Source organism: Mustela putorius, unplaced genomic scaffold (assembly GCF_011764305.1).
Source record: "Mustela putorius furo isolate JIRA1106 unplaced genomic scaffold, ASM1176430v1.1 tig00000224_pilon_pilon_pilon, whole genome shotgun sequence".
Lineage (NCBI taxonomy): Eukaryota > Metazoa > Chordata > Mammalia > Carnivora > Mustelidae > Mustela > Mustela putorius.
Genome location: NW_025421321.1, coordinates 28,893,308 through 28,906,356, shown reverse-complemented (window position 1 = coordinate 28,906,356; position 13,049 = coordinate 28,893,308). Strand labels below are relative to the sequence as shown.

Genomic DNA, 13,049 nt, shown 5'->3' with positions numbered 1-13,049 from the left:
ATTCATAAGACATCCTGACATTCCCTCTTGTGTGCAGGGTGGCCCTGCCCTACCCCAGCTCTGCTGTCTTCATCTGAGGAGTATTTGTCTTCTCAGATGTTCCGGACACTATGAGGTTCCCAGGGTGAAAGCAAACCATTACAAAGTACACAGGGCAACAAGAAAAGTTACTAAATCACAGTTCAGCAGAGAGTTGTGTGACCACAGGGGAAAGAGGGTTGGGTCCCCTGAGGGGGTCAGGGCAAGCTTTGCATAGGAGGTGGTAGTTGGAGTAACCCTTTTTGACAGTGGGAATCTTGTTGGTTATCTCTGGGGGTAGGGGTGAAGGTGGGGGATGCTGAACGGGGTTGGGGTATGTATACAGAGAAGAGGTTATACAAGGATGAAAGCATGGACAGAGCCAAGAGCCAGGAAGGCACGAGTGCTTGGTAGGGATCAGGATGATCCCCAGTGTTCTTGGCTCAGAGTAACTCTTGATAACATACTGACACAGCAGGCTGGCAAAGCAGGCCTTAGTGGGGAGGGGGCCGAAAAGCAAGCCTGTGCCCCTGATCCTAGAGACACAGCCTCCGCACACTCTCTCTCTCCACAGGCTTGATTCCCCCACCCTCATTCTAGCCTGGGCTGCTCTTGGTCTCTGCTTAGGTTACGTGCTTCCAATCTGTCCTTACAGGTGACACCTTTCTGGCATCTGCCCAGATGCTCCTGTCCTTCCTTCTGCTTCTCTAACCTTGACTCTTTCTGGAAGTGCCCAAGTTCCTCCCTTCTCTGCTGTGAAATCTCTAAACATTTCTTAAGGAGTAGAAGACTCACTACCAAGTCAGGTCTGCAAAAATGACCCATTTCATAAATTTCCTTAAGTCAAATAAAATTTGACTATAAACCCCTGACTGCCGAGAATGATAGTAGTTCAAATTGCAGAGATTGTTAGGGAGATCCTGGGGGTTACAGGCCTCCCTGTAGCTGGACAATGGAGGAAGAGCCTCTGGTTTTCAGTCTGTGTTGTTTATTTTAGAACTCTTTCTCTCAAATTCCATGTCCTCGATGAAGGTGGCAGACTCTGTGTCACTCTCAGGGTCTGCCCTATTGCTCAGCTCAGACCTTCCAGGGAGACAACACAGATATTGGCCTCTGGGGTCTTGCACTGCCGAGGCGTGGGGCCTGGGTCTCTGCCTTCCCAGCATCTGTGCATTATCTTCCTTGTCCCCATCATAGAGCCGTCTCTCTTCTCTCTAGCCCTGTCAAAACGGTTCACTTCTCTCTGTGCCCCCCAGGACTTTGGCATAACCTCTTTAGTGAATTTAGGCTTTCATGGAAGTCAGAAAGAGGGGGCCCTTCTGAATCTTCGGCTTCCAACCTGCTCCACAAACCTTGCAGAGCCGAGGGGTCACCGAGAGCTTGGCTTCCTTCTTAAAAGAGGTAGGATTGTGCAACAAGGTAGAGAATACATAGAGAATGAAATTCAAATTCTAATTATTATGTCAATAAATTACCTGAATCACTATCCCATCCATCCTTTGAATTCTGGGTTTAGATGAGTTACCCACTTAGACAAACTCTCCCTGCCCTAGTTTCATTATCTATAAAATGGCAATAATATTAATTATTACTTCCTAGGGTTGTTATAAGAATTAAATTACCGAATACCTGCAAGTTACGTAGAATAGTACCTTGATCAGAGTTAAGCTCTTAAAAACTCTGAGCTGCTTCATTAGTTCTTATCCGTTTGACCATTAACACGCCGTGGAGGACTGTTAATGATTTTATTACGAGTGTGGCAGTAAGCATGCACACATGATTAAAACCCCTTGCGTATTTCAGTGCTCAATACATTCTTGGTGATTCCGACTTGACAGAAGGAGCAAGATTTGTCCCATGGATCCCAGAGGAGAGTCTGCGCCCTGAATAACCATTCCAACTATTGCTCACCATATGTCCACAACCCCCCCAAAAAAATAGTTTCGGAGGGCAGGAAATGAGCACACATGTGCACATCTGCAGAGAGTCGCCTGCTGAAATCGACACGTAAGACATATTTACCACTGAGGCAAATGCCTTCATGTGTTTGTAAGTGGCTATTTCTGAACACCCAAAAGGGAAGAAGAGAGAAGCTAAATTCAAATGGCATCATGTGTTTGTTATTTTGGAGCAAGGTTATGTGGAAGGAGAGCTTCCCTTATGCCTGGAACACTTTAAGGGGGAGAAATGAAGTATTTAAAGGTATTTTAATGATCATGAAAGGCACTGGCTTAATAGGGCAGGAAACTACAGTTCTCTTTTTAATCCCAGAAGGAAAATAATAAGGCTGGAGCTTAGACTTCCCTGAAGAGTCATAAACTGGACTGCAAAGAGGCAGCCCCTTGAGACGTCCTCTCTGGGTCTCTGCGGCCCCTTAACTGTGGTTCTGTCTGCCTAGGTTTTCAATGTGCTTTTTAATTAATGATCATAGCACTGTGCTTAGGTAGCAGCAACCTGCACAGGGTTCTGGGAGAAGCTGTTGTTTCCTGGCATGCTGGGCTAGGGACCTTTCTGAACAAGCCAGTGTATTTAGTTCCATGTTTCCTGCTCCCCAGCCCTCTATGGTCAGGTCCCCCACTTACCTACTCTGTCTTCTCTCTTTTCCCTGCTGAAGCAGGGAAGTCCCCTATGCTGGTCCCTACTTACTCACCATCAGCATCACGTGACTCCTGTTATTTACAGCAGTTATGTTCTGTAAAGTCCCTGGGAATGCTGAATTAAGTGACTAGTTGACCACTGCTCCTAGGGGAAATACAGCGTTAGGTTCCTGTGAGCCTCTGGTCATAACATTTCAGCAATGAATACATAATCCTAGTGTGTGTGTTTCAATTCAAAGACATCTTAAAAGCAGCCAGCTAAGTACTCTGGGATTATCAGTGACATAGGACTTCACAGGAGAGACACCTTAGGATGGGCAGGCTCTGGACTCTCTCCTCTTTGACCTGAACTGCCACAAGCCTGATGCTTTCCTTCCTGGAACCCTGGATCTTACAGATTTTACTTCCTCTGAATACATTTTCTCACACTTCATATCTGTGTCACAGACCATTGATAAGCAGACCCTCAAAACTGGTTCTTTGACTTTGCTCAAGGCATCCACTGCCATTCTGCCTACTGTCCCAAAGCCTATGACAGCAGACCCTGTCCATCGTATTGCCCCAAGCACTTCCTGTTGACCTTTCTCATTGCGGGATGGAATTATTTTTTGAAAGTGCTAATAGTGTATTTTTCATCTCTTGAATTCCTTTCATCTCCAGAATCACTTGCCTCTCCTCATTAAACAGAAACATGCGTTGGAACTGCTGTGGGGCTTTCCAGCCAACATGTTAAGGACACGTGTTGCAGATATCATGTGGAGGTCGTCAGCAGGCAGTGAGCCTGGCTAGCATCAGCTTTTTTCCTGACAACATCCCCAGTGGCCATTCCGTGGAAGGTGTTATGAGAGAGAGGAGAGACCAAATAGTACAATTCCAAATGAGATGACCTAATTGTGGAAGGCTAACATGGGCTTATAGAAGACTGGGGATCTTAAAGAAACCAGGTCTTGACATAGAATATGGAGAACACTTGGCAGATGACAGGAAGGCTGTAAACATGATTGTGTTTTAACAGTCATCACCTTTCATGGCAGGATTTGTTTCCAGATTCTTAGAAATGACCATACCATAGTCACTGGTGGCTTCTCTGAGAGAAATCACAGCGTGTGTCTAGGTGAGTTCCTCCACTCTGATTTCTTGAGTTTAACTCCATTTGTAGTTTTAGTTGCTTTATCTCCAGCTGGCTTTTGTCTCTGTTTCCATTCCTTGTTTTACTTTTTAGCCCTTCCCCTTCCATTCCACCATTCCTCCTTCCTTGTTCTTCATGCACACAGGGGCATGTCCATGTTTTAGATTAGAACCCAAAGCTGATCACCCTCCAGATATGTGAGAAATCAGTTGTCACTAATGACCTTGGGTAGTGCTTTCTTTGGGGCTACATTTGTGAATGTTCATGGCTTATTCTTTAGCTTGAGAGGAAATACTGGGAAAGTTTTGTTGTAGCTCAGGAAGAAACCCTCCTTGTAGGAATGGCACCATCTTCACAGGGAAGTTTGAAGAATATCCTTATCATTACCCCCAGAGGGTGAATTTGGGGGCAGAACTTATGTCCCTCATTGGACAGATAGAGATATAGAAGTGTAAATATTCAGTGACTTTTCAGACTCACAGAGTGGCAGAATAAGGGCGAGGATCTAGGACTCTTGTCTCAAAACCAGGCCTGACCAAACACAGCTTAACTTGCATGTGTCACTGTGCCATTGACCACCTTCCTGCCTGGATGGAGCTGCCTTTGCTCTTTGCCAATCCCAGACCAACTAACCGTGCTCTGCCCAGAGAACCTCACATGTTCCCCCCATTTACATGGCATATAGGCCATGTAAAGTGCCCCTTCTCTTCCTAGTGCCAGGCTACCCAGATAGATGAAGAGATCAAATTATGGCTCAGTAAATGGAGTCTTAGCATGCATCGTGCCTGGTGGGAAATTGGCTGGTGGAGGAGGTGATGTAGCTGGATTAGAGAGCACGCAGCTCTTTAAGTCACGTTACAGTAAATACAGTTTCATGCTGCCGGAAACTTTCCTCTGACAGAGTGCTTGCCTCATCTCATTTTTGCACCCTCCTCCCCGCCCAGTTCCATTCCCAGCCTCTGTTTTCTTAACTTTACACTGAAGGATCAGCATACCCAGGATACATCCATCTCCCCTTGGGATCCCAGGATACATCCCCCTCTCCTTTTTGTCTCATCTGCTTGAAGGCAATGAGGTCTCCTTCCTGCAGGGGCGGTAGAAAAAAAGGAGGTACACACACTGATTTATCTCAGCCTGTCAGTTGTTTTGAGGACATCAGCGATGGAGGGCGCCTGCCCCTCCTCAGTCATCCCGGGCTCCAAGGCAGAGTGCCACCTTTCATTAAAAGTGTGCGCAGCGCCCCTTGAGAATGGCCGCCATGCTCATTCCTTGTCTGCTTTCCAGTGCAGCACCAGCATGAGGTCTGGTGCCCCTGAGTCCAGGCAGCTTCCTATCAGAGCTGAGCAGAGAGGTAGCTGAAAGCATATCCTTCTGTTCTGGAGGGGTACTTGATGGTATTGGTGCCATGCCGGAGAGTTTGATTTTGGGTATAAATGAGAAGCAAGCATTGCAAGTGACAGTTATAGCAAATCAGAGTACAGTGGGGATGGTTCCAGCCTTTATTCACATTATGTGTCATAATAAATGTCTTCTTAAGAAAGACAGCACACTCAGAATCCGAGAGAATCGCCCAGGCGGCTGCTCTGCAGGGAGTCGGAGGAATCACCATTGTCACAGCAGAGTGTGGCCAGAGGATGGGATCACACCTCCAGCTGGAGCCCTCTAGTCCCCTTCCCCTGTCCTCTAGGAAACACACCATAGCGCAACACACCACATCCATTATTTATAATGTCAGAGTTAGGGAAGATGGAGTTTCATACCCGATTGTAGCTTTGGAACAGAGATGGATGGGGAAGGTACTGCTGAGCCTGGATGTGGTGGTTAGCACCTTTAGGGTGAGAAGCTCAAGGCTTACATAGGTGGTGTCTTGCAGTCTCCTGGGGGCCAGGAGGAAGGCTGGTCACACACCATCTTTGGTTTTGAAGAAGCCAAACATGGAATGTTCCATGCATACCTCATGTTCTTAGCTAAGTGACCCACAAAGCCTGATTTTTGAATATGGGGGCACTCAGAAGAAAAAGCTAGGCTTCCCATGAGTAGAGGATGTACTCCGTACCAACACATGCCTGCGCGTTGTCCCGAAAGAGTCTGTCTTCTGATTCCACTTATGCAGTAATACTTGTGGCTATATATTCCTGTGTTTGTCTTCTGGGTTTGCTGAGCTCAGAAGAATTTAGTGACTGGAGAGCTCTCTTGACATGAGACCAGAATGGTGTCACATGGCATAGTCATAATGATGTGGGCCTCGATTGTGTCTCTGAGACAGACAGATGGAGAAGGGAAGATAATTTATGCGGCTCCCAGAGGAAGCACACCCTTAGAAATGAGTTAAAATAGCAGTGACTTGGCCATTATTGATCATATCAACAGGCCCAGAGGTGTTAGGTAGCTGCTGGTCCAGAGCTTCATGGCTAGCTGGACTCTGTGCCTGCTTGAGAGGTCAATAGCTTGCCTTCAGCATTTGAACTGGTTGAGGGAAAAGTTAGCTCCTCCACCCAAAATATGGGCCACAGAAGAAAGAACACCCCAGTAGCTTTCCAGGGAAAAGCTGCCCTTGACCTTGACTTCTGAGTTGAAACTGAGCACCCCGTTCTCTGCTCCATCGTGTCCGTTTCAGTCTTGGTGAGATGACTAGCAGGGAGCATGGAGGTGGGGTTATGTCTCGAAAAGGCAAGGCCAGTCTCTGGGGGTGTGCAAACTTTCCAACAACCATGCCAGATAGTGGGGTCCGTATGGTCCCTGTTGCAGCTGCTCACCTCTCCCATCGTCAGAAGGAAAAGGTGAGCTGGATTGTCTGACTCTTGATTTATAACTCTAAGGGAGATCATGCTCTGATTCCCTTTCAAAACCAGTACGTTTTCACCATTGAACAGGGAGTCGGGGTTTCTCGAGGTGAATTGAAAGGGATGCGAAAGACGGTGGGACTGAGAGAGGAGCGCTGTAAAGCTTTGGAAAGCACCGCCGTTGCTTGCTACGAAAGCTGCGCTCCTCTCCCTCGGTTAATTGAACACACCTACAGGGGTAGGCACTGACACCAGCCCCTCATAAAACCCATGAGTGCAAACACAACGCACACACAGATACGGAAAAACTTGTGCAACACCAGATGTTTGTCCTCAAACATCTGGGCGCACATGAACATTTGCACAGGAAAAGTCTCAGGAATTCATCTGATTTGATGCCCACCTTGGGTGTTTCATCCAACTCTTTAAAATCACAGCTATGCTTGGAAGGTTCTCAGGTACCCAAACTTTTCTTCTGGTCCCCTTTGTCACTTACGTCTTCATGCAAAGGAACCGAAATGGTGACACTGGTAGTAGTGTCATTCTGTATGAAAAGGTAAAAATTCCTTCCCATTCCACCCCTGTTTCCCACCCTGCTTCTCTCTCTCTCTCTCTGTCTCTCTCAATCTCTCTCTCTCTCCCCTACAGGCTGTCTTGAGTTACGGCCAAAATGCAGCAGCTTTTCCTCTTCACCCTCTGTGTATGGGGCTGAGGTCCTGGCACGGAGCACTTTTCCTTCTGTGGGCTCAGGAAATTGATTTTCAGGCTCCAGCACAAGGTTTTCTACTTGTGTGGGCTGCTACATTGTGTCCCTTTTCAGTGGAAAGGGCTGGGGTGAGCCTAAGAGTCCAAAGCGCTCATTCTGTTTCCAAACACATTTCACACTTGCTTAGGACAGGAAGCACCAATAGCACCAGAGCCTGCCTCGTCTCTCTTCTGGGTTGTACAGGTGAGGAGGAAGCACAGTGGACAGGATTAAATGATTTTTATTCCAGAATTCATTTAAGGATTTGCATCCAATCTCCTGGCCATCCCAGGAATACAGAATGTGAGTCTGCAAGGATGTGGTTGGACATGGTGATGTCCTTGAAGGGTCAAATGCGCTGGAAGGGAGGGTGGACCGGGATGGGGTGGAGGCATAGTTTCCTAGCAGAAGTCTCCCTCTCCCTTTGTCGTGGGGGAGGGGAGAGTAGGAAGAGCTCTCTTGGCCCAGGTAGATATAGCAGCAGGGTCCTATGTGATTCCCAGGTGACTCTTAGGGATGCTGGCCAAGGAGTGAAGAAAGCTCCCAAATTTAGTTAGAGAGCTACTCATTTAGGGCATTGCCCTCAGGTCAGGGTTTGCTAAACTGGGCCGGGGTTTACAAAGTCTCTGAATGTCCTGAAACAGCATGCCAAATGAAAAGCGAATTTTCCTTTGTGTGTCTGGGAAATGCTGTTGAGTGTGGGTGTGGTGGCTCCACACCTTCTGTCCAATTCTCAGGAGATCTGTGATGTCTACAAGGTTAAAAACTATTATCTGAAGCCGAAGAAATCTTGTCCCAGTGGTTGAATTTCAGGTGCCGTGGTGGGTGGGCGAAGACTGAACTCCTCACTTGCCCTGCATGGACACTGTCACCCTCTGACCCGCAGGAAAGTCACAAATGGTTGATAGGATACCCAAGTCACCGAGCGATGTGGCACTTTGTAGCATGGAAGGGGCTGATCTAACTCTCTAGGTCTTTGGTCTGTGATGGCAGAGCTAGAACGAAATGTGTACTTCTGCTGGATATGGAGTAACTTCACCATATGGCAAGATTTAGAACCAATGACAGTTTTAGCTCTAAGTACCTTGCATGTATTAATCCATATAATCCTCATAACCACCTTACAAACTCACTTGTGAGTTTTATAGCTATAGGAACCACTTTATAACTATAGGAACCAAGGCCCAGGGAGAGAGGTGACTTGCTCAAGTTCACTCCACTAGAGATAAAAGGTCGCTTTCATGTGGTCGGACAGGCTGTTGGCATGGAAGGGCTTTTTGTGTAGGTCCTAGGTAGAGTGTCCCAGGGAAGCTGGCTGCCTCCCCTGTCTCTGTGCTCCCAGGCTGGGCACACATTCCCACAGTTGGGACACTCCCACTGCCTCTCATGTGAGCGTGCCTTTCAAGAGCCCACAGCTCCTCTTTTCCTGACCTTCCCACCTGTGGCTGCATCCCCAGTGGTGTAGCCCAGTGGTCTCTGGCCCAGATAATTCAGCAAGGACACACTTTGTGCTGCCTGCCAGAGTCCCTGTTTGGACCTGCTGGTTTCTGTTTGGAATGCCAAGCCGAAACTGGGACCTGGCTCGCCCTGCCCACTGCTTCTGCTCTGGCTTATTTCTCTCCTTCATGCGACCGTAGCGTAAGAGGACATCTTTCTGATAACTGTCTCATTGGTATTAGATTTCTTTCTTCTTTCAGAACTCATAATAAGTGGAATTTCGAGAGAAGACAACAGATTATGTGTCTCGGGCAGTATGAGTGTGTTTGGGAGAGCAGATTGTGATGTTGGCAAGTTGCTTTACCTCTCTGAGGCTCAATTTTCATTTCTTTAAAAGGAAAGTAATAGTAATAATAGATACTCTATAGATTATTGTGAAGATTAAATGAGATCATGCAGATGAAAAACGATTGGCATATACATGCTTAGCACACAATTCCTGAGGTGCTGTCAGGACTCAGTCCAAGATTGCTGTTAGTGATTGAGGTGCCTGAGAATGAGAGGTCCCTGGAGGCTGGAGAGTTAAGGGGGGGTGGATTTGTAGGTTTTGGTATTCATAGAGGTAGAGGAAAGGCTTACAGCACTGGGAGGAGCCAGAGCCAAAGACACAGAGGCAGGGGGAGGGGTGTGAGTGGCAGTGAAAGTTGCTTCAGTGCCTGGGCTTATTAAGGCCGCAGGGCCAGGTGAAGTGGGAAGGACAGGTGCAGCCGTGTCATTGGTGATGCAGTCTGGGTCTTTATTCAGTAAATAATGGGGAATAATTCAACAAGTTTTTGAATCGAATGGAAATGTGGCAAAATGTTACTAAATGGTATTTGAGAAAGATAAAAATGACAGGAGTCTACAGAAAAAAATGGATGGTAGAGACTGTCATGAAGTTGCCAAAGCCAGTTTACTTTTCCTGCTGTGTATATGATGACACTACATTTCCCAGTTTCTCCTCTGGCAAGGTGAGGCCATGTGACTGAGTCCGAGCCAGTTAAATGCCAGTGGAAGAGACGCGCACTGCTCCCAGACCTGGCCCTTTCGCTGTGATCCTGTGCATTCTCTTCCCCATCTGCTAGTCAGAAGCAAAAGATCTGACAGAGAACTTCAAAATTCTGAGGCCACAAGTTGTCAGGAGCCTGGATCACTGAATGACCACGTGGATCAGAGCCACCCCCCCCCCAACTTTGTTACTCACTGGGCTTTTTACCAATAAGAAATAAATATCAGCTTTATTAAGTTATCAAGAGTTTGGGATTATCACAGCAGGTAACCTACCCTGTTACAGGTTGGAATAGAGAGAGACCAGAAGGAGAATCAGGAGGCTGGTGATTCAGAAATGAAACGAAAAGCTCTAATTTGGTAGAGGCTGAAGTGAGAATAAGTGAAAGATATTCTCTTGGGCAGATTCACATGACTAACTGACTAATTAGGTGGGGGCTGTGTGTGTGTGTTGGGGGGGTGGATAGGGAGAGTTGAAGACGAGAAATGAGAAAAAAATGCTTGTGATTTTCTAGTCTAGTGACTAAGAAAATGGTAATACCATTGACATAAATTAAGATATCAGAAGATGAGATAGGTCTAGGAAAAATAATGATGAGATTTATTCAGTTTGTGGTGGATTTGAGGTGATGGTACAAAAGGAAATCTCTAGACAAGACCTTCTTAACCTTGGCACTTTCATATTTTGGGCCCAGTAGTTCTTTGTTGTGAGGGGACCTTCTGTGGTTTGGAGGACATTTAGCAACAGCCTTGTTCTCTACCCACTAGATGGTCCTCTCCATCCCCTGCCAGTTAGGATAGCCCATAATGTCACCACGTCATATTGTCTTCAGAAATTGCCACATGCCCCCCATTTAAAGACCACTGGTTTAGAGGAAATTAGAGATGTTGGTTAATTTGAGTGGCTGGGGTCCTCTGAAGGGGACCATATGTAATTAGGACACTTCTAGTTCTGCAAGCTCAGATTTCTCCTGATTACCAGAAGTTAGCAGGCTCCATTGGAAGGTGTTCAGGCCCCATTGGAAGGTGTCTGCCCCGTTTTGATGAATCTTCCTGTGTTCTGTGCTCTGGGCTTTGGAGAAGACAAAGGTTGTGGAGATCATGACTGGGCACACATGACTGGGCACAGGGACCCAGAAGAGCCACGGTGGGGACCAAACCTGGCTTCCCTTCCAACATCTCAAGGCAGGGGCAGGGTGGCCTCTCTCAAACCCAAGACTGGCCCAGGATCTCTGAGGCATGTGTGTTTACTTGAACATATTACCAGCCGAGCCTGTAACAAAGCTTTCCAAACTGCATGAGCAAATCTCTTGGACAGCAACTGGCAGTATGGTTTGGGAGGATTCCCTTTTCATTTCCTAGGTTTTATGATTTTTTTTCTTCCACTTTTCAAAGAGCATTTTTACAAGCTAGTGTTCTATATTGCTCTGCCTGTACTCTGAAAAAAGATAAATATTTTCAATGTGTTTTCTGAGGCATAAGCTCCCATTGAGAAAATGTATCCCTTATGGACGTAGCTATTTTGACCTCATTAGCTGGGTAGATCAGAGGGAATTTGACAAAGAGGCCCCTGTATGCCCAGGAAGCCTCTGCTAGTTTCCAGGGGAGCTGGGGGAGTGGTACCACTGGGGGTACACCTTTGCATTTCCCAGAGGGCCGCAGCAGGAAGTGAACAGGTTCATCAATGAAAGAGGCCTAGGAGAGTGACCCTGCTCCCAGTTCCCAACTCCAGGGTCCCACTTAGCAGGAGTGGTGAGGAGAGCCTGGAGAGCTGGCTCAGAATTCTACAGAGGCTCCGGGACCACCCCAGGGAAGCTCACACAGAATGCAAAACCTCCTAACAGGTAACTATGGCTGCTTTCTTCCTGAAAGGTTTCACTTGATGGAGTGTAACCAGCTTGTCATAGTCTGACCAAAACGTCCCCCGTTTCCTCTCTGCAGGTGCATCTTGGGAAAGTCCCCTGTCCCTGGCTGACCGCAGATAGTTGGTCACCCTTGCAGTTGTTTGTGCCCTGAGGAAGGAGAGCAGAGCCTACTGCGTCCCATCTCCTTCACTGTCCCCCAGATGTTAAACGTCCAGCCCTTTGGGTCTTTTGGTAACTCTGCATTATATTTTGGTTCTAGAATCAATCCCAGTTTCAGACTTGCTAAGTGGCGGGTGACTTCAGGTACGTCACATAAGCTTTTTGTACCTAAAATTCCTCATCTGTGATTTTGGGTAACTGTACCTACCTCCACAGTTGTTGTATGCACCCAGTTAGATGGGTGTATGTAAAACACTTGGCACATAAAAGCTGTCCCAATGTAGAAAGTAAGCAATTGTTACTGCTTCATAGTTAACATCTAGTTCTGGGGATCTTTTAGTAATAGCTGATAACTCCAGAGAAGGGTGATCCTGTGAGCCACCATCAGCTAACAAGCCAGGTCAGTTTCAATCCTCATCTCCTTGAATTACCTGCAGCTTTTGCACAGGTGCTAATGCTGTCCTGACTATGTCCTGAAATGTTTCTGCTCTTGAACTGCAAGTCTACTGGGTTTCTTCTTTTTTCTGTCTCCTTTAATAAATCTTCCTCCAATTCCAAATGTCTACATGTTGGGGGCCCCCACGTTTTAGTCCTTGGACGTTCTTGTTTCTGTCCATCCTCATTTTATAGATGATCTCAACCTATCTCATGGCTTTAAATACCATCTTGACACTGAAACTTCTGAATGTACATCTTAATCCCCAACCTCTGCCCTCATGTGTAGTGTCATGCACTTGAGATATTCTCACCAGCAGATGATAAAAGCCCCCTTTGTTTCACATCTTTGGTGGAACTTACATTGTCAGACTTGTGTTTTTCTCTCCTCTGATGCAAGCGGATCGGCGGTGCATTATTTACTCTTTGTCCATCGTTTGTCACCTAACTCTGCTTCTGGTCCTTGAAGGCATTCTCACTCCCAAGCCTCCTTGCTATGAGATGATGTTATGGATTGATGTGTTCAAGACTCCAGGATCCTTGGGGGCAACTTTGCAGTATTTCCTTGAAACGCAAAGGACAGAGGCAAAAAAAAAAACAGGCTTCCTGTGGATGAGAAGCCGGGGCTGGGTCCGTTAGGTGTACTCCAGTTCTGTCCAGGGACATCACCTGTCTGCATTTATTTAACCTTTCTTTTTCCTTTTTTTAAAAATTTCTTTTCGAAATTAAAGTGTGTTATGAAGTCAAGTAGCTGACTGTTAGATTAATATACAAGGATTTAATCTAAATCATGGGACACTTCTCCACATTTTATCATTATCATTGTACTCATCA

At 46.6% G+C, this 13,049-nt stretch overlaps 1 long non-coding RNA gene across 1 annotated transcript in view; it reads left to right on the top strand.

Moving 5' to 3' along the window:
• The first annotated feature begins 12,081 nt into the window (after positions 1–12,081).
• LOC106004771 overlaps positions 12,082–13,049 on the top strand; it is a 118,223-nt gene continuing 117,255 nt past the window's right edge. The window contains exon 1 of the long non-coding RNA XR_006606040.1: positions 12,082–12,180. This is a non-coding gene — a long non-coding RNA (uncharacterized LOC106004771). The remainder of the gene's footprint in view (positions 12,181–13,049) is intronic.